General features: G+C 34.2%; 1 protein-coding gene across 1 annotated transcript in view; it reads left to right on the forward strand.

Annotated features, from left to right (window-relative positions):
- LOC138695303 (uncharacterized) overlaps positions 1 to 12,772 on the forward strand; it is a 94,548-nt gene extending 81,776 nt beyond the window's left edge. Inside the window, exon 2 of the mRNA XM_069819729.1 lies at positions 11,614 to 12,772. The gene's annotated coding sequence lies outside the window, so the exon portion shown is untranslated. The remainder of the gene's footprint in view (positions 1 to 11,613) is intronic.
- The last annotated feature ends 9,360 nt before the right edge of the window (positions 12,773 to 22,132 follow it).

Raw genomic sequence — 22,132 nt, forward strand, 5'->3', positions numbered from 1 at the left:
CTCAGATAAGGAATCCACGACTCCGGTAAAGACTCCACTCCGATAAGGTATCCATGGTTCCGACATTGACTCCACGGCTCCGACAAGGACTCCACGACTCAGATAATTAATCTACGACTCCGGTAAGGACTCCACTCCTCCGACAAGGACTCTATGGTTCCGACATGGACTCCACGGCTCCGATAAGGACTCCATGACACCGACAAGGACTGCATGGCTCGGACACGGACTTCATGATACCGAAACGAATTCAACAATTTCGACAGGGATATCATGCCACCAAAATGAATTCTATGACACTGACACGGATACCGTGATACCGACCCGAATTTTATGACTCCGACACGTACTCTTGTCTTCGACACGTACTCTCGACTCCGACATGGACTCCTTGACATCGACACGGCTCCTTGACTTCGACACGGAATCCTTGACTTCGACACGGAATCCTTGACTCCAATACGGACTTCTTGACTCCAACACGGATTCCATGACTCCGACAAAGAATCTAACTCGACACGGACTTCATGACTCCGATTGTATTCCAAGAATTCTATTCTCATTTCATGATTTCTACTCTGACTCCATGATAAATTTAAAATAATTCCGTTGCGGAATAATATTTTCCAAAAAGACGTCACTGAAGTTGAAAGTATATTGCTCTTCGTCATATAAGCGTAATAATAGCGTGCTTGCCTGGCAATATAATATAGTCAATAAGCTGGATTTACGAATTTAAGTTTGTATGTTGATGCTATGTCCGTGTATAGGTAGAATTTTTTAAGAATCGTCAGATAGTTATATAATATCTGGACCGACTGTTAAGCTTTTATATTCCTTAATGCTAAGTTGTTGCTTACTTAATGTTAAATTACCCACAAAATAATGCAGTAGGCTGCAGAAAATTTTATGAACGAGCCGCCACTGAAGGATATGTACGTTACATGGGGAGTGATACACCACTTTGATTCATTAGTTTCTCAAAGATTTAGAACTATTAAATGTGCCGTTCGAAGAGCTGAGGCAAGTTTCTTAATAAATAATGTAAAAATTTTGCATATAATTTTAAAGAAACAGTCCTGCCTAGTTTTATTTGAATCTACTTTATGGCATTGTCATGGTCTGTAGCACTAGCCTGAATTAATTTGAAACTTGGCATACAATATTTAACAAGGTAAATGGACCAGAACCCGTAAAAAACCTTCAGCTGGACAGCATATGCCTAATCATTTAAGAAAATATGAATCATACAACACTATTCAAGACCAAATTGTTAAGCCGCCTGCATAACATGAAAGTAATCGAGTTGCTTGAAAAATTGACCAATTACTGTAAATTATTTTTATTACATCTTTTCTGTCGAAAAAAGTTCATATTATTAAAATATTATCGTAAAACGGTCAAAAATATAAAGAAGAACGGCACGTTTATTCTAGCAGAAAAATTTTGACATACTCTATAGCTGAAATGAAATGCTGCAAAACCACTGGACTAAATCACAGTTAGTCACGGGTCAAGGTTACACAACTGAATAGACTATTGATAGTAAGACCAATCTAGGTAATTTCAATGTTGGTATAATTTAAGAATAAAATTAATCGAAATTAGTAACTTTTCTCTACTTTATTTTTCTTATTAGCAATATATTTATTCATTGAAATTTATATTCTATTCTTGATTCCCTGATTTTTATCTCAGTAGTTTCTGTTTTGTAATTATTACATCTGCAGTTCCCGGGAAAAGTGACATAAGTCAGTTTCCAAAAACCTTTTTTGATAATTTATTGATAACTTACGGAACATCTGCTCGCTTGGAAAAAGAGACACAAGTATTTCTTCCATTACAATAATTCATACAGAAAAAAATCAAATCGACATAAACCAGTGTGAGTTGTCAATAAATTATCAAAAAAGGTTTGCGGAAACTGACTTATGTCACTTTTCCCAGGCACTGCAGGTATTAAATCTTGGATTTTATTTAATTTTTAATGTAAGTTACTGTATTTTAGTACCAAATAGTTATTTGTAGGAAGTGCCCTCGAACACGAACTTGCTTAGACGAGTGTGTGCTATGTTTATTCCACGTAGGACCTATTGCATTTATATTTTAATGTAGTAATACAATACAATACTTTAGAGTGAAACTGTGATGGTGTGTAGCACAAAAAAATTACGTGCAAGGAGCATTGTTAAATCAACCTTTACAATACATGCATGCATGCGTACATACACACATACATACATACATACTGTACATGCATGCATACATACATTACATTACATACAATACATACATACATACATAGTGTTCTGCCCATGGCCAGGTCTTTCACTGCAAACCCAGCAATCTCAAATCTTTCCTTTTTCTTCCTTCCTCTTAGACTCATATGATCCACATATCTTAATGTCGTCTATCATCTGATATCTTCTTTTGCCCCGAACTTTTCTCCCGTTCACCATTCCTTCCAGTGCATCTTTCAGTAGGCAGTTTCTTCACAGCCAGTGGCCCAGCCAATTCATTTTCCTCTTTCTGATCAGTTTCAGCATTATTCTTTCTTCACTCATTCTTTCCAACACAGCTTCATTTCTTATTCTGTCTGTCCACTTCCCACGCTCCATTCTTCTTCATTATCTACATTTCAAGTGCTTCTATTCGTTTCTCTTCACTTCGGCGTAATGTCCATATAATAATAATAATAATAATAATAATAATAATAATAATAATAATCAGTGAAAATATTTGCATATTTGCTCCTTATCATTAAGCCTATTACTAAAGATTTCCAAAATTTATGAAATACAGGTAGGAAAAATAACTTAGTCCATATTGGAATTTAATTTTTATATTAATAATTTGACTGCAATATATGAAAAATATATTCTGATATTGCCTAATCCATCGAAAAAGGTTTAGCTTAATAAAAGGAAAGACATGTGACATGCAAGTACGGGGCAATGCAGTGCACTGGATGGGGAGAAAGGAAGGCTATATTTTAACAAACTTTATGCAAGGCATCCACGTTAAACCGGAGTAGTACCACCATAAATACCCAGATACATAGGTTTAAGTTATGAAAGAACTTTCGCCATGATTTTGATTCTTTAGAACGTTCATATGCCATATTTTTCCATCATCAGCTTTGCGAACGACGAGGGTGTGGTGATCTGTGTGAACGATACCATTTCAGTAAGTGTCAGAAGATAACAAGCTCGCTCATGGACTATTCCAAAAACTAATATATTACCAATACACATTTGTGCGCCGTTCTTCTTTATTATGTACCATATTTCACTGTTACAGCAAATGAATGCTTCTACATGTTCCAATATAAAGGCCCTATATGTATAAGAGTTTGACATGAGCAATAGAAAGCTTCAATAGCCTCAATAGGTTACTTGTAGACTGTAGAATATTTGCAAGACTATTTGATGATAAATATAATTTTGTTACTTTATAGTGTACATAAGTTATATTACATTTATATTTATTACTATTATTATTATTATTATTATTATTATTACTATTATGACAAATGGCAGGAACCTTAACTTTTCCGTTATTTACCCGACCCTACGAACGAGCTCATAGATATCGCTAGTACCGAGAAGAGTAGATCACTTAGTTCGTGGGAGACTATCCAGAGTGCACCACTGGCGATAGGTCTACGTTGCTCTCGTAATGAATGACATGTTTATGGAGAATTGTTGGAATATCATAGTGAAATCGGAGTGCCTGGAGGAAATCCTTATGGGGCCACCGGCGTAGCTCAGTGGGTTGAGGCGCTTGCCTGCCGATCCAGAGTTACTCTCGGGCTTGGGTTGGATTCCCCATTGGGCTGATTACCTGGCTTTGATTTTTCCGAGGGTTTTCCCAATCGTAAGACGAATGTCGGGTAACCTATGTCGAATCCTCGACCTCATCTCGCCAAACACCATCTCACTATCACCAATCCCATCGACACTAAATAACCTAATAGTTGATACAGCGTCGTTAATTAACCAAGTAAAAAAACTTACGAGCTTGCCCACCACAAGTTATAAATTCAGTGTGAAGCGGGATATGAACCTGGCTTATAACACTTATCGATTAATAATCGTTTAAAATAATTGGACACTATAAATGTCACAATAAAAGAAGTGGTTGGGTCACTGCCTGAGAAGGAACTGCCTACTGAAGGATACAAGACGAAGAAAAATAAACTAGGTAAACTTACGACTACTAAATGAGACAGTAGAGCAAGTGAACAGCTTCAGATACTTGGAATGTACTATAAGCAGTAACATAAGCTGCTGCCAGGAGGTCAAAAGGAGGATAGCAATAGCAAAGGAAGCTTTCAATAGAAAAAGAAGCATCTTCTTCGGACCTCTGGAAAAAGAACTAAGGAAGAACTAGTGAAGTACTTTGTGCGAAGTGTAGCACTGTATGGGGCAGAAACATGGGCATTACGACCAAGTGAAGAGAAACAACTAGAAGCATTTGAAATGTGGTTATGGAGAAGAATGGAGTGGACAGACAGAATAAGAAATGAAGCTGTGTTGGAAAGAGTGGGTGAAGAAAGAATGATGATGAAACTGATCAGGAAGAGGAAAAGGAATTGGTTTGGGTCACTGGCTGAGAAGAAATTGTCTGCTGAAGGATGCACTGGAAGGAATTGTAAACGGGAAAAAGTTCGGAGCAGAACAAGATATCAGATGATAGACGACATTAAGATATTTGGATCATATGCGAAGACTAAGAGGAAGGCAGAAAATAGGAAAGATTGGAGAATGCTGGGCTTGCAGCGAAAGACCTGTCCTTGGGTGGAACAATTATGCATGTTACTGTCGAATCTACCTTCCCTCCCTACTGGAATAGTATAAATCTTCATGAGAAAAAAGATTTGAAATTAACAATGAATACAATTTCAGATTTTAATATAACGCAAACCAAGTATAGGAAAGAATATTTTGATACAAGGTAACATTGCAAAACATTTTAAATTTCTGAAACTAGAACAGGCCAGTTTTTCGCAAGTTATGTGGCTGGTAGTGCAGCTCGTGCCGATGTGGTGACTCAATTCAAATTCTCTATGCGTTACTGTTTAATTTCAACCTGCGTGTGTGTTATAAATCGCAAATTCGAATACTGCGGTTGTCATATTGGCGCCGTTGGTTTGGTGCGCATCTTGCCAGCATATGTCATGCAGACAGAGCAGTAAACGTCGCTCTCTGTCGCACTTGCCGACAACTGTGACAGCTCGCGCACCAAATGAGCGGAAATTGTGACCTTTCTGTAATGAGCGGTGACAAAAGCGGGGCGGTTACTCATTTTCTAGCGGAGCTCTCTCGCTCTGTGCCTCTGTCACTTAGCAGCAGCCACTGCATGAATGGAAACACACGTTGGCACTTGCCCACATGCTCCAGGAGTACACAAAGAAGTCCACGCATCCGGCGGTCAAAGACCAGCTCAATAACAGCACAATAATAATAATAATAATAATAATAATAATAATAATAATAATAATAATAATCATTTACTACATGGATAGGGTTACCATCGTGATGGGAATATATTCCCACCACGGTTACCATGAGAATAAATTCTATGTATTGTATTTATTAACATTCCATGGTATTCATACATTGCTTCACAGCTAGAATATGGAACAAGTCAAAACACTTAATACTATTATAAAGTCTTAATCTATAGTCACAGTCTAGATGAAATATATACAGAAGAGATTTACAATATAGTCTACTAGTACAACACATAGTTTTAGTATCAAGTTCATGAAGCGTTATTGAACGTCATGAATTCACCTACAGAATAGAAGGCGTGAGAAATTAGGTACTTCTTTAATTTGGCCCTAAATAATCTTATGTTTTGAGTTTCATTTTTTATATCGGTAGGGAGGCTATTAAAAATATTTACTGCCATATAACGCACTCCTTTTTGATAGCATGATAGACTTGCCGATAGAGTATGAAAGTCATTTTTTGACGTGTATTTATGCCATTTAGTTACAAAGTTTTCACGATTACATAAGAGGAAGATTATTAATGAAAAGATATATTGACAAGCCATGGGCATTATTTGTAGTTTTTTGAAAATAGTCCTGCAAGATTCCCTAGATTTGGCACCTACTATTATTCTAATTACTCTTTTTTGTAATAGGAATATACTGTTACTATCTGTGGAATTTCCAAAGAATATTATTCCAAAACTCATTACCGAGTGAAAGTATGCAAAGTATATTGTTTTTAAGGTATTGATATTACTATCTTTTGCATAGATCTAATAGCAAAACATGCTGAATTTAGTTTGGGGGTAATTTCTTCAATATGATTTTTTTCAATTTAACACATTATCGATTTTTAAGCCATGGAGGACATAGAATCTAAAATAAGAGGACATTTCTGAAAAAAGGAGGACTTTTAAGAATTGGTATGAACAAAATTAAAGATTAAAAACAATGGCTCACTTTAGTTAGTTTTCTCACTAGTTGCTGGATCAATATTACATCTGTACTCTACTTATCGTTGGAGCCCACTTTGTGCACAAGAGCCTGAACAGACAAACATATCTTGTAACAAATAATTATGGAACTATTTACAGGACATGTTCTTGAAATTATATTTCGCTATGATGATACCTCTGACTGTCTCTGTTAGCATGCGATTTCGTTCTTTTGTCCATTGAGCAGATATTAGAGAAAATACTCTCTCAACACTTCCATTGTGACTTGGGATAAATAAATAGAACTGACATATTTTTAAGAGTTCTGAGAAAGTTCAGTGCTCGCAGAACTATTGGAATTTAAGAATTTGCACCATTGTTTATCTAAACTTAAGTCTTTGTCAAAATTAACTTGATTGGCATATCTTTGTACATTGCAGAATAAAATTGATAAAATAGCTTAGAATCATGAATAGTGACATTTTTAGAATTTAAGAATTCAATGCCTGTCAATAGGTCATCATATTTTATGTTTTTTGTGTGCTTCAGCTTCAATCATTGAAAGTAGTTAAAGTCTTTCATAGATTTTCACCATTTGTTTAGATATTCTATGCATGATATCGCACATTGTTCAATATTCATATTAATTCTAGTTGAAATGCGAAATGCCGGACATTTTAATTTTTTCTAAATGCCTTCCTGACAGGATAGAATGATTAAAAATGAGGACATTTCCTCCTTTTGCCGGACGGATGGTAACCCTATACATGGATTAAGCATGAAGACTTGTTCCGATTTCAAAATAATTTAATATTTATCTGCCCAAAATCTCTGCTTCCATCTGGTTTGTAATGAGGCAGTTTATATGATATCCTATGTAGTTCCATTCTCCATACGTGTTGTTCTTTTTCTGTATTTTTGTACTGTTATAGTAAATCATTGATTTTTTCAGAAATGAGTCAGGAAACTTATACTGTACTAGTATTTCGAGATAGGGAATGTATATTCACTGACATCTGGTTTTATCTATGCTGTACGGCAGTAAAAAAGTATTTATGCCGCCGTGTAGTTCAATGACATTCCTGTTGGCACCTTTCAGAACAAATTTTAATTTAATTTAATAATTTATTTAATCTGACAGGATTAAGGCCATAAGGCCTTCTCTTCCATCCTACCAGATAGTACATATAGATACAAAAAAGAAATACAAACACTGATGAAAAATGATACAAATTAAGTTAAAGCCCTATAGAGGGTCAACAGAGTCAAAAGTACATTATATTGCTCTCATCGAGCTAATACAACGAAAAGAAAGAAAACAGAGATAGCAATGATGATATTGATAACTGACAACAATAATAATAATAATAATAGTAGTAGCAATAATAATAATAATAATAATAATAATAATAATAAATACATTACATATTAATTTTCAATTTTACAACAGCATAGTTACAATATTTACTTTATGTCATGGGTTAAGGTGAAGTTGCGCAACCTGACATGTGTTCAACAAACAATTCCACGAACTAGAATGTGATTTTTTAATTTAAATTTGAATTTTGATATTGTCCGACAGTCTCTGACGTGGTCAGGGAGAGAATTCCAGAGGCGTGGAATAGATATGCTGAAAGATGATGAGTAGAAGGATGTTCTGTGCAGAGGAATAGAGAGAAGGTACATGTTCCAGGTTCGAGGTAGTGAAAGGTAAACAAAACGAGATGCTAGGTAAGAGAGTGTGGAGGTGTGGATGATTTTAAATAGTAATAAGAGAGAGTTGAAGAATCTTCTTTCTTTAAGTGGACTCCAAGACAACAATTCTAGTGACGGTGTTACATGATCGAATTTTCTAATGTTACAAACGAAACGAACGCAGATATTGTGAACATGCTGTAGTCTATGGGCAAGATCAGTATTTAGATTCGTGAATAAAGAATCGCAATAATCGAAGTGGGGCATCACTAAAGTTTGGATCAGGTTCTTTTTAAGGCTGAGAGGTAAAACATTGGTTAAGTGTTTGAGGGAATGAATTATGGAAAAAGTTTTCTTACATATGTAGGTCACTTGACTTTGAAAATTTAAATTTGAATCTAAATATACCCCTAAATTTTTTACTGTCTTACTATATGTAATTGTAGTATTATTTATTTTTGTATTTGATACAGTGGCTAGATCTATTTTGTTTAATGCTCGTTGGTGGCCCATTATTATAGCTTGTGATTTGTCTGGGTTTAGTCTGAGTCCAAATTTTTGCGCCCATTGAGCTACAGATGCTAGATCTTCATTAATTCTGGTCACAGAGTCATTGATTGTACAAGTTCGGGAATGAATGTAAAGTTGTAAGTCGTCAGCGTATAGGTGGTGTTTTGAATATTTTAAGATCTTTGTTACGTCGTTTATATAAAGCGTAAAAAGTAATGGCCCAAGAACCGAGCCCTGAGGGATTCCGGCCTTGACGGTACGCCAATTGGAAGAATGACCACCGGCTGATACACATTGTTGGCGTTCGCGAAGGTAGGAATCGAACCAAGCAACGGCACTGTTAGAAAGATTGTAGTTTTTTAGTTTGCATAAAATGAGATCCGTGTCAACTGTGTCGAAAGCTTTGCTGAAGTCTAGTGATGTCAGTAGTGTTAATTCTCCTCTGTCGCTGGGTTCTCGAGTGTCTTCAATCACTTTTAAAAGGGCAGTAGTAGTATTATGTTCTGCACGGAAACCAGATTGGTAGTCGTCAAGTAAGCTATGCTCATTGAGGTATTCAGTCAGTTGCTTATGTACTACGCGCTCCAGTGCTTTTGACAGAGCTGGTAAGATGCTAATTGGTCTGTAGTCGTTTGGGGATTCAGGAATTTTATTTTTCGGGATAGGTCTAATGAGAGCTTGTTTCCAAAGTCGAGCACTTCTGGAGGATGTTCCACTGATAATAAGCCTACGTTAGGAAATGTGATTTCAGGTGACTGGGTTCCAGCGCATAAAAATCGTGAGGCAAAAATTTTTAGAAATTCAACGTATCCTAGTCGCTGGATTGGTAGATAAAATCGTACACCCTGGCCGGAACGTTCGCTTGATTTGACAACTGTGGATTTTTTGTGGGCACACATCAGAAGTTTCGTGTACAAGACTCCAAATTGTTGAACGATCTCGCCAGTCACTGCAATGGTACTATCCATTGTACTTTGAGCTGAACTGTAGGCATTTTGATGTAACTTTTATGAATACTTTGTCAGCCATACAACATTTAAATTACGTCCCGATTAATAAAGGTTTAATGTGACGATGAATTTTCAAAATATAATACGAAGGTAGCCGCGACATATATTCGCTATTATTTCAGTAAAATTCCAATTAATAAGGTGGCAAAATGAAAAACGTTACTGTCCTGCTGCATAAAAACTAAACTTTAGTGGATATTCACCCCCCAGCTGAAAACACTCAAGTCGATTCCCCGAGTTTTTTTAGAAAAATTTCTAATGTTGTTCTGATTCAACTTCTGTAATTTCAATTTGATACAGAAGAATGGCTATCAATAAGTGACAAAATAAGCTTAGATATAGCTTGTAATTTAAACCTGAGCGGCCTTCTTGTTAGACTGTTGGATCAGAAGTACTAGACAAGGATCTCTGTGACCATCTACATTTCATTAGCTACAACTGTATGCCAGATAGACCTATAAACATTATATCTTTGGCCTTCTACATCATACTGGATCTATATTCTCAGTCACTAACAGAGAATTTCTCACAAATGTTCAGCGAGGTTGCAGTATTTCATAATAGGGAGTGAACTGGTTAATTTTGACTTACTTGTTACACACTCTTCTCTAGCGACAAGTGGGATTTTTACTAAAAAATTAGTAGAGCATATCAATTTACGCTATTTTAACTCATTTTGAATCTATAGTTAATATTAGCAGTTATTATAATATAATATCATATTATAAGGTCACTTGTTTCTAGTGCATTTTCCATGATGTTTCTCTCGTGGACTCGCCAGTAGGGAAACTCAAGATTTCGATGTAGAAACGGACACATTAGCGCTTCGTTAATGGTGACTCCTGACTATCAAGAGCTGGTCAAAACTCTCTCGAAGGAGTCTATACCCCGATTAGTTATTAATGGAGAAAGGGAAAAATAGATTGATCCAATTTTTCTTTCATCTCGTAAATAGCATGTCGCCTGCCACAAGATGACATTCTACTTGTCACTACGGAACGCATACTATTATTTTAAAACCATTCCCTTAAAGGAATCTCAAAATGTTTGTAGGGTTGTCATACGTACTGAAAAAGCGGGATTTTCCTGAATTTTAGTGCATGGAGAAGTGTCCCGCCCGATTTTCAACAAATCGGCAAATATCCTGAATTTTAATGTTGATTTAAAACTTTCACTGAAGGATCTTAAGGAAGCGTGTACGAATGAAATTTATTGCATTCCCTCTGTTAGAAGGTACCGTACTGTTAAATACTTATTGAAACATGGCTACAAAGTTGAGGCTCAATCAATCACTGTGTTTAATAAAGTTTTTGAAAGAAAACCTGAATGAACCTGATTCTGTCATTAATTTCATGTAAAAACTAGCCAGTGATAAATGGGTGGAATTTTTCAGTTCTTGTAAAAATTTAGAATTAGTAAAGATTGGCTAGTTCTACTTTTCTTTACCAGCCCATAATGCATGTGTGGAACGAATTTTTTCTATCATGAATGCGCAATGGACAGATGACAGGAATAGACTAAAAATTGAATACATTAGATGATTAGAGTAATTTCAATAAAGACTACTGCTTGCAAAATCATGCGTATCTAATACAAAACAATGTATTGCTGAAGAAGATTTCATATTAAGAAAAATATGACTGGTTTAAGATTAAGAATGAAGTAACGAACTGAATCATAAATTCAATTGTATAATTGTGTAGTATTAATATGTTATTTGTTGCACATTGTAAAGTTTCTGTGTATTTTTATGACCCTACTAAGTCGCAATTACAATATGTTGCGTAGGACGGTTGGAATCCTGAATTCTTGCCTCAGCCTTATGGCAATCATAAATGTTTGGAAGAAGATATATAACATATAAGTGTTGCTACAGACATAAACTTATAAAAAATAATGTATTTGCATATTGATGTAGTAGTCTATATGTTTCATGACATTATTATTTTTTTTTCTTTTTCAGACTTCGTTCTGCAGAATGCTGCTTCAGAGGAAGAAAATGCGGATTCTACGGGCCGAGATCATCGTGCCTTTTGATGGTTGTGACTCTTCGAAACGTGTTATAAATGCCACTTGAATCAGATATGAACTATACGAATGTATACGATCTGAAACTTTAATGTAATTAGGCAATGATGTAGCTTTGGACTATCAACGTGTTGTGAAGTTTAAAGTTCCATATTATGTACAGTTAACTTCTAAATTGTTTTTAGATTTGAGATTCAGTGTGGTTAGAATGTTTAATTTTTGGGTGTTTCTTGCTGGTACTGAAAATTTTTCTAAGGGTTTCTGAAATAATTACGGGTTCCATTTTCATAAATAGCTTCATCTACAAAGTTCACACACTCAATTGGGAGTAAATAACTGGACAAAAATGATACCATGTCAAACATGTATGAGACGAATCAAAATGTTAAGGTAACAATAATAGACTATGTGACATATAGTAAAATATATGCCTATCTTTATAAAATAACAGCAAATTACGTTATTAAAACTGTGGCATAGTAACGTTAGCACTTACGTATTTATGAGTACAAACATGGCCGAGAAAGAAGGATCCGTCACATGAGGAAATTAAACCTTTTACGCCACGTATTGGTCGTCCTCGGTAGCAAAATCCGATTCCGCGAACCAGCTAAAACGGCTGTGAAGATCATCACACGATACCGCCGTACTGGTTCAATGAGGCATATGGACATGAGGCCAGCAGTGGACTGGTCAGCCTTGGCCCTTCATGGGCTGTCAAGCCACGGATTATTTACAATAGTATATGCCACCTAATGCAAATCGATACCCAAAGGTATAGGCACCCAGTGGTGAAATTAGTAATTACATGCTTCAAAATAGTAGGCTATTTTTAAGTAATGAACATTAGGATATAATCTGACAGAAACGTATGACTATATTCATTTTTGTATCTGTTTAGATGATTTAGGCCGTGGAAGAATAAATTTATAGTCATTTTTCATTCAACTTTACATTTAAATATAGTAGTGCCATCTCTCGCGAAAGTTCTGTAAGCGACTTTAGCCGGCGTCGTTGACTCGCTCGAAATACCGAATTCAACAGCTAATGGAACGATAGCTAACAGTAGGTGTAAAATATCTCTTTAGATGACACACAGAGATGAATATACATATGATTCAATGTCCAAATCTTGGTAAGTGATTTTACCGCGATAATGAACGCGGAGACATGTCACTGAAGGAACTGGGAACATGTCGATTCAGAATGTTACAGATTCATGAATTTTTACTACAATGATGTCTGTCAACATACACGTTAGAGGTGCAACAATTTAAAATGGTTATGATGTAAAACAGGCTTCTGTCGAGAAGAGGCAATAATTCAGTTTTAAAATGTTCCATATTCAGAATTAATAATTCATATTACTATGGATTCCTTTGAATTAATCTAACTTGATTCTTAGGCCTAGATAAATTGGCTGTATGTAGATATTGTATATAATATTGATGTGGATTATAAAACTGATTTTTTTTTTTTTTGTTTTATTTATAGTTCGAGGTAATCGCGCGACTGTCGACATTGTTGAAACATGAGACTTCTGCCATCTATTGGCAATTGTACGAACTACTATGCCATCTAATAAACATATCCGTAGACATGTCCACCATTGACAGTCAGTAGTGATTGAGATCCTGTGAAACATTATCTGTACATTTATAGGTAAAATGGGAAAATCATTTGAAGATGAAATGAGAAACAATCCGACATTTGCTTCTTTAAATTACTAGATTCATAATTATTTTATCATTCAGAATATCACAAAAATCCCAATCAGATTGGTCAACCCTGGATTTTGAATCCTAAACCTCCCGAATAGAAATACAGTGTATTTTTTATAGAACTCATACTGCAATTAAATTAAGTTGACCGATACAATTCTATGGTACTACTTACTTGAAAGATGGAACCAGGAAGTGATTATGAAACGTTAGCAAAAAATTTCAATACAGAAATACCACAAAATACAACATATTTTGTTTCATTCAAGGACAAATTGATAACTGAAGTACGTCACATATATTACTATAGATGGTAATCACAATGGGAATGATAAGATAGCTCTGAAAACTATATTCCTTTGCGCAAAAAGAATCTAATAATGTTTCAAAACGTTATGGATTTGAACGTTCAACAATGACATGAAAAATATGAAGTTACTCAAATCCAAGTTTCACACTTAATCAAACAATATAAAATGCAAATTATAATTAGAAATACAGATATGAAAGGATTAAATGCTTAGAAAATTGAGGGGCTTGGGCGTAAAACATGGTAACTGACATTTTGGTAAAAAAAAAACATATATATGTAGCGTATAATATGGTATCTTTCATTATGCGTCTAATGCAGTAGTTCGTTTTTCAACATCTCAACAGATGGCAGAAATATGCAGAGTTTACTTTCCTGGTAACTATACAAACTATGGCATGTATTTAATGTTTACCTACCTAATAACTTCAAAAGACTAAAACGTCACTTACTATGTTTTACTCCCGAACCCTTCAGTTATTTAAAAGGTAAAACAATGTTACGAAACAATGTAACATTTCAATATAATGCACGAAAAGCAGATTAAAAAGGAAACATTATAATATCAACTTACTACGAGATGAAATAAATAACAATATTAAAAGATGATATGAAAAAGTGAAATCGAAAAGGACAAAGCGCAATATGTGACACAAAAAGCAGGAATAAATTATCTATTTACAGCACAGAATTAAATTACCTGATGATTAGAGATTAATGCGATAATTATAATGTGTAAACAATAAACAGTTCCAACCATACACATGCAATACAATACAGTCTACTGAACGAAACACTCCGATAACATATTGCTCTAATTCTAACGGTTTTTCCAGAAAAATGTAAAGAAATTTTGCAAGCCGGATGTTTTTGTAAAAATGAATAATATTGTAGTAAGGTCACGAGGCATGAGTCATTGACCAAAAGGACCGATAGCATTAAAGAAATTAAATATCAGTGAATGAGCCATTTGTAATTAAAGATATATGTGGATAATGTTGGTGGATTTTCTAATCACAAACTTTTGATATTCCTTTAACTTGTGGAGAAGAGATCTGAACCTCAAACATAGTGTTTCAATTTCATCTGTATTAAGAAAACTCAGTACGACTTCTCTGCACGTTCAACGTTTATCACTGTTGCCAAAAAATATTATTAATGTAGAATCGGTATTCTGATCTCTACCTTACAAACATGTATTTATTACATTAAATTGAAAATGCTAGTTGGAGGAAAACCTTGATAAAATTGTTTGTCCAGTGGACCGTGCTGTATCACCTTTTTAAGTTTGGCTATTTATTTAATTTACAATCTGTATATTGACTTCTGTATAATGACACAAATTATTGTTTTTGAATATATTCGATTTATTAGGTGATTTTCAAAATATAACTTAATGTATTAGTCGTACAATAATAGCAATGTTGCATTTATACTAATTAGTGTCTGGGCATAAAAACTGGCATAAAATGTAATTGAAATAAAGATATAACATGAAATAATAAGTCAGTATATCTATATACAGTAGAGCGTCTCGTTTAGGCACAGTGAAAACTTAAAGTGCAGGTAACGCTTGAAGGGAGGACGAGCAGTACGATAAACATGAGGGATGCACAAGGTTTTTAGTTACAACATTTATGGCGGAGCAGTAATTGAAATTACATTTTCCAAAAACACACAAAACAAAAGAACACAAATTGCATAACATTATCATATACACATTTTAACAAACAAGCAATTGTAACGTTGAAATAATTCAATATAAGAAATCAAATTTTACTATTCATATGATGTTGCTTTCAAGCAGCATTTTTACGGTCATGAATTTCATTCTCTGTATCACTAACATAATACCACTGTCTTCTGTGGCCGAATTAACAAAACTACAGTATATTGGTCTGAAGTGACAACACTATTTCCTAAACATAATTATCCCTTCTCAAAGTTCAATTTATTCAGATACAGCACAGTAATTATTTCAAAGTTACAATTACTTGTTTCTTAAAAATGTGTAGGCTTATATGATAACGGTATGCGATTTGTGTTCTTCTGTTCTGTGTGTTTTTGGAAAATATAATTTCAATTGATGCTCCGCCATAAATGTTGTAACTAAAACCTTGTGCATCTCACTTGTTTATCGCACGGCTCGTACTCACCCCACACGTTACCTGCACTTTGTTTACATTTTCACTGTGCCTAAACGAGACGCTTTATGTACATTTATGTGCTACATCGCTTGAAATCATTGTCGAATTTTATTCTTGTAAAACTATAGCTCAAAAATAAGTCCATTTTTCATAGCTATCTTACCATAATATTCGTGAAATCGTAAGTTACCCATATTACATAACCATATAAATAATATAATTTTTTTCACATGAGTTGATTCTATGACACATTCCACAGAAAAACTGAAAGGAAGCTTTCAAAGAAGCAGTATCTTATGCCTCACTGTTTCCTAGATATAAAGGTTCTAATAAAAAAAACACGATTGTGAAAACCCTCTTGTTTCCGCCTCAACAGGAAACGATGTGTAGTAAGAACTATAATTTACTTGGAATTATTACCGGAAGTGAATTCATAGCTCTGCATACTTTGCAATCTCGGAAACTGTAAGATTTGGGATACTGCTTCTTTCTATATTTCAACTAAGGTTTCTAAACTTAACATGTCCTACAGATTTATCAGTCGCACTTTGTTACAAATTATTTCTCACGTATTTCAGTTATCTATATTTTCCTGATGATTAAGCTAATAATGAGAAGACATTTTGGAAGAAATGTCTCTTGGTAACACAATGTTTACATAAAAAATATACACTAGGCCTAGGGGAGAGTCGGGTAGTATCGGACATCGGGTAATATCGGACAGTACGTTTCTTTCATCTACCACCATATGGTAGTACCTGAATCACATGGTTATATTTCTCTATGCGACATCACAGAAATGTAACCATGTCAATCAGGTACTATCATCTTGTGGTAGATGAAAGAAACTCACTGTCCCATATTACCCGATGTCCGATACTACCCGACTCTCCCCTATATCTTAGTTATTGCTCGTTCATTTTAAAAGCATTTTTCTCGTAACATTGAATATGCTAAATATATTTATTTATTTCATCTGTAAAATTTCTTGGTATTGAACAACTGAAGAAAAGGAAGACAGAAAAATTAATCTGTTACAGCGAGTCACATAGACCACGTGTGTTGCCTTAGCAACGAAGTAAACAAAAACGTTCTCTCCTTACAGCATCATCTGAAATTTTCCATCTCGTCAGCTTCAGACAACCCTGCTTTACAACTGATGATGACTACCAATGCTGTATTGTTAGCATTTAAAAAGTTAAGTCAATAATAGTTTTGTAGCCTCAGTCAAACACTTGTCAATTTGATAAGTGTTTGACTGAGAATACAAAACTATTATTGACTTAATTTCACAAAAACTTATCTGAATCAACATGACCTTTAAATTTATTAAAAAAGTTGTTCCCCATTAATTTTTGTATGACGTGTTTTTCTCTCCTGCGTTTTTCCGTAATACACTTTTGTATTTTCTTTGGATTAAAAATTCTAGAACTTCGAAAATTGTTGTTGAATTTAGACGACTAGTGACAAATATAGTCTATGTTTCTCTTGAATTATTTTCTAGTGACCATTTTCATAACATATATACCTGTCCAATAAAAATTTTCCCTAATTTATTGTCAGAACAAACTTTTTAAAACGTAACTTACCGAAAGTAAATGTTCAAATATTTCTTGATATATTAGTCAAACTTTCTAATAACGCTTGTTCATAATACCTGCTAAAAAGAAGACGTTTATGTTTGAAATAATTTCAAAATCGGACATTAAATAATAAGTTTGAACTTAACGGAATCATCAAAGTCTGAACTAGAAATTATTCCGTCACCGAGAAAATTACATATGAAATGAAAGCATAAATCAAAAATGAAAGTCCATAACTACGTCTGGTTCATTTGTTACAGTAGTCTATTAATTTTGTAATATATATTCAAATATGAAATGATATACAGTATAATTAACAATCTTTGACTTTACTCAGAATAATAATTATATGTTTATAAAACAAGAAGTAGAACCTAGTTTAGAATTGCATAGTTATATTTAATTATAATTAATTACCCTACGTATACGGTATTTGAGGAAAATGGTCATTAGAATATTACTCCAGGAAAAATAAGTTTTGGGAAATTTGTGAATTAAAATGCCTTTAACAAAAATTATGATAATGCCTGATAACGGCTTGTAAAAAGAAAATTAAATTATTATATTTAATGCTAATATCATTCCGATTACAACAACAATAAAATTCGTAGGTTTTACTACCCTGTAACTTGTTTAAGTGTAAGAAATATTAGTTTCATAAATAAAAGAAAATAATAAAAAAAATATGGAAATGAGTAGCCTAAGTATCTTATTAAAGTACTCCAACAAACTGATCTCGTAACAAGAAATGTGAAAACTTCCAGAAACTGTCGTAAGATGTTATAAGAATTTTTAAGAAGTTATTTAATGTTCGATTATTTATTTTAGACTTCATTATTATACAAATTGTTGATCTGGTAGAAGAATTGGAATGTAGCACATGTCGAGCAAACTCTTTAAGGTTTTGAAGAATGTTAACATTTTTTCTATCGGTCGTTTGTAAACTTTATAACCAGTTATAGAAATATGCATCACTTTCAATAAAGTGTCACTAATACAAAATGTCTCAAATTATTTTAACCCCTCCATTTCCACACCTGCTAATTATACAGGCTACCAAGAATAATATTGTAAGATTACATTTACTTAACCACACCGTCAAGAAGGACACTGCTGTCCGTCCGAGTGATTATGTCACATCCTGGTTTACCCCACCCGTTTCTGCTCGTCCCTCTGTAAAGACTAGTGACTGGGTTGTTGACTCGTTCTTGAAAATATTTGCCGTACGGAATTGGAAGTTTACACTGTTTAAAAAAAAATTTAAAGAAAAAGGCTCTGTTAAGTAAGTAACCGTCATGTGATTTTCCCAGGTTTCGACGACCCTGCGACATAACCACTCGGACGGACAGAAATTATTTTTCTTTATTATCGAATTAAGAAATTGATCTTCCATTTCTATTTTAGAAATCTCACAATTACGTATATACTATTTAAGCAACATAATATTTCCCCTTTATTTTATTTAGAATTAATTTTTATGGACGTCTTCTATTGGAGAAAAAGTTATTTCCAGTTCATTTCCTTTTCCCTTAATTCTATCAGTTACTTAATTATTTTCTGTTCTTATCTGTTCTTTTCGTAATATGCTGGATTAGAATAATCCTTTATGGATTTAATAAAATTAATCTCAGTTGAATTGATTATATTAATACCTTTCTGCTACAATGTTTAATATTGAATGTTTAATATTGTATAAAATTCTTCTTCTTCTTCTTCTTCTTCTTCTTGCATGACACTACAGCCCATGGCGGGCCTTCTCTCATCTATGGCTCTCCTCATCTCTATCCGCCGACAGCTCCTTCACTCTCCATAATCCAAATCTTCAAAAATTCAGCTGAACACAATCTCACCATCTATTCTCAGACATATCATTTGATCTGGATCCTTCCGGATGAGTAGAAAATTTTGTTTCACTCTAATAGTATATGTTTACATGCCTTAACCACTTTAGTATAAAAATCTAATGAATGTTACTACATAATATATCCTCATCTTTGAACAATTTTATAATTTCATTATTATACCTACACCTCCACTCATCCCTGATCCCAATAGCCCCATGTATTATTCTAAGGATCTTCATTTCAAAAACGGCAATCTCTGTTCACATATCCCTATTCAACGTCCATGTCTCTGCACCGTATATTACGAGTACTATTGTCCTAATTAAAGTCTTATAAATTTTCTGCTTGTTTCTTGGAATAATTTTATTCTTGAGTAGGCAATAGCCAAGATCATATATACCCAATTTGCTCGGCGTTATAGGTTTTGACGATGACAACTTTTGTCAGGTTTACTATGCTGCCATCTAGTTGTTACATAAAGAGTCACGTCATAACTCCCATTTGAATTGCATTAGCGACTGTATGTACTGCCATCTCGTGTTCGTTTACGGTGGACTGGTGGTAATCCTGGCGGTTGTTCTCTTCAAAGTGCAACCGATTTTAAAATAGGAATGAGCAATCTATATGTGATCTGGGGCTATAAGTAAAAGTGCAATTTTTTCTCTGTTAGCTAAATTAATTTTTCTTTGAATTTCATTCTTAATATCATTATTAGAAATGAGAACTGTACCCAGATGTATGAATTCAGTAACTCTGTCAAAAGTATAATTTCCAATATCACCTGTATCTGTTGAAAGATTGGTCCTTCTTGACACTGATATTAGTTTTGTTTTATTCTCTTTCCAGTGATAACATCATCCGCATATACCAGAATTTGATAGCACTTAATAAAAATGTTTCCTTTAGTTTTAATTCCTGACCTCTGTATTGTATAAAATTCACAAAACAAATATTTTGAAAATAATTGAACAAAAGAATAGAATAGTATGGACATGTAAGAAGAATGTTCGACAGCAGATTGCCACTGATAGTCTTAGAATAGGAGATAGAAGGCAGAAGAGAAAAGAACAAACCATCAAAGGGATGGATGAACGAAGTGCAAGAGGTATGCAAAAGATGGACTTCGGGAAGAATAGGCTATACTGTATAGCAGACATAAAACTTCGGAAAAAATATGACGAAACAATATGAGGATAAGTTCCTTTAAAAGGATATTGTTTACAAATTTGTTTATATCATATCTGTTTTTGGTCGAGGAAACCTAAATACAAAAATAAAATAGAATTAATCGTAATTCTCATCAGTACCAATAAAATGTCACTACCGTTACCATTATTGTCATTTTCATAATTTTCAATCGGAAATTGAACAAGATATCTCCGTTCAGTTATTTTTAGCACATATTCTGCGTTTTATTTTTGATGATTTCGTTCGTCCGTCTGATCTCATTTGAACAAATGTATGTGTAAATGCTTACTCAATAACATCATTATGTCGTTTTAGCAACTAGAGGATTATTCATTTTCCTTCTATAATATTTTTATTTTTATTTCAATAAACATTTTTGTAACTTTTCCCTTTCATTTCCAAATTTTTAAAGCTATGGTTGCCTGCTCGAAACCGAGATGCTTAATCAACCTTGGCGTAGTCAGCCGATGTGAGCTACATATAGAGTAAAAAATGGCTTTGTTGGTAGTCGATATGATAATTAAAGCATATGCTAATGGAGCTAAATGACATCTGTGATCGGTATTGGAAATAGATAAATGCAAACAAGACGAAGATTATGATTATCGGAACAGAAATAAAGATAAAGATACGAACTCAAAATAAAGCAGTAGAGCAAGTGGACAACTTCAAATACTTGGGATGTACTATAAGCCGTAAACATGAGCTGCTGCCAGGAAGACAAAAGGAGGACAGAAATAGCAAAGGAAGCTTTTAATATGGAAAGGAGCATTTTCTGTAGACTTTTGATAAGGGAACTAAGGAAGGGACTGGTGAAGTGCTTCGTGTGGAGTGTTACATTGCATGGGACAGAAACATGGACATTAAGACGAAGTGAAGAAAAACGACTAGAAGCATTTAAAATGTGGATAGGCCTATGGAGAGGAATTGAGCGTGTGAAGTGGACAGATACAATAAGAAAAGAAGCTATGAAGAATGTGCGAAGAAAGTATAATGCTGAAACTGATCAGGAAGAGAAAAAGAAATTGATTGGGTGACTGGCTAAGAAGAAACTGTCTACTAAAGGATGCTCTGAAAGAAAAGATGAACGGGAGAAGAGTTCGGGGCAGAAGAAGATATCAGATGATAGACGACATTAAGATATATGGCTCACATGAGGAAACAAAGAGGAATGCAGAAAATAGGAAAGATTAGATAATGCTGGGTTTGCAGTGAAGAACCTGTCCTTGGGCAGAAAAAATGCATGAATAAATGAATGGACACAGTTTACTGTATATAGGGATTTGACGTGGGCAATCAATTGAAGAGTATAGGGGAAAAACAAAGTCGCAATTCTCTTAAGAGAGATGACATCTTCTAATTCAGCAAATTATTGCTGTTCCTAATCAAAAAGTAAGACAGGGCGACTGTACCAGAGGTGGATAATTCTCTTATACCAGTTTTGATAAGAAAGATGATAAAGTTTGCAGTAATATAGGCCTACTGAATTAGAAGACGACACGATCCTTAAGGGAATTGTGACTTTGATTGTTTTTCTCCCTCTACTTTTCAACTATTTGTAATTACTATCTTCCTAGTTGCACAGGAAAATTTTATAAGGAAAAATGTTAAGGAGCTGAAAATGTATTTAAATACATTAACAATTATTTCTTTCCTTAACA

Source organism: Periplaneta americana, chromosome 2, assembly GCF_040183065.1.
Source record: "Periplaneta americana isolate PAMFEO1 chromosome 2, P.americana_PAMFEO1_priV1, whole genome shotgun sequence".
Classification (NCBI taxonomy): domain Eukaryota; kingdom Metazoa; phylum Arthropoda; class Insecta; order Blattodea; family Blattidae; genus Periplaneta; species Periplaneta americana.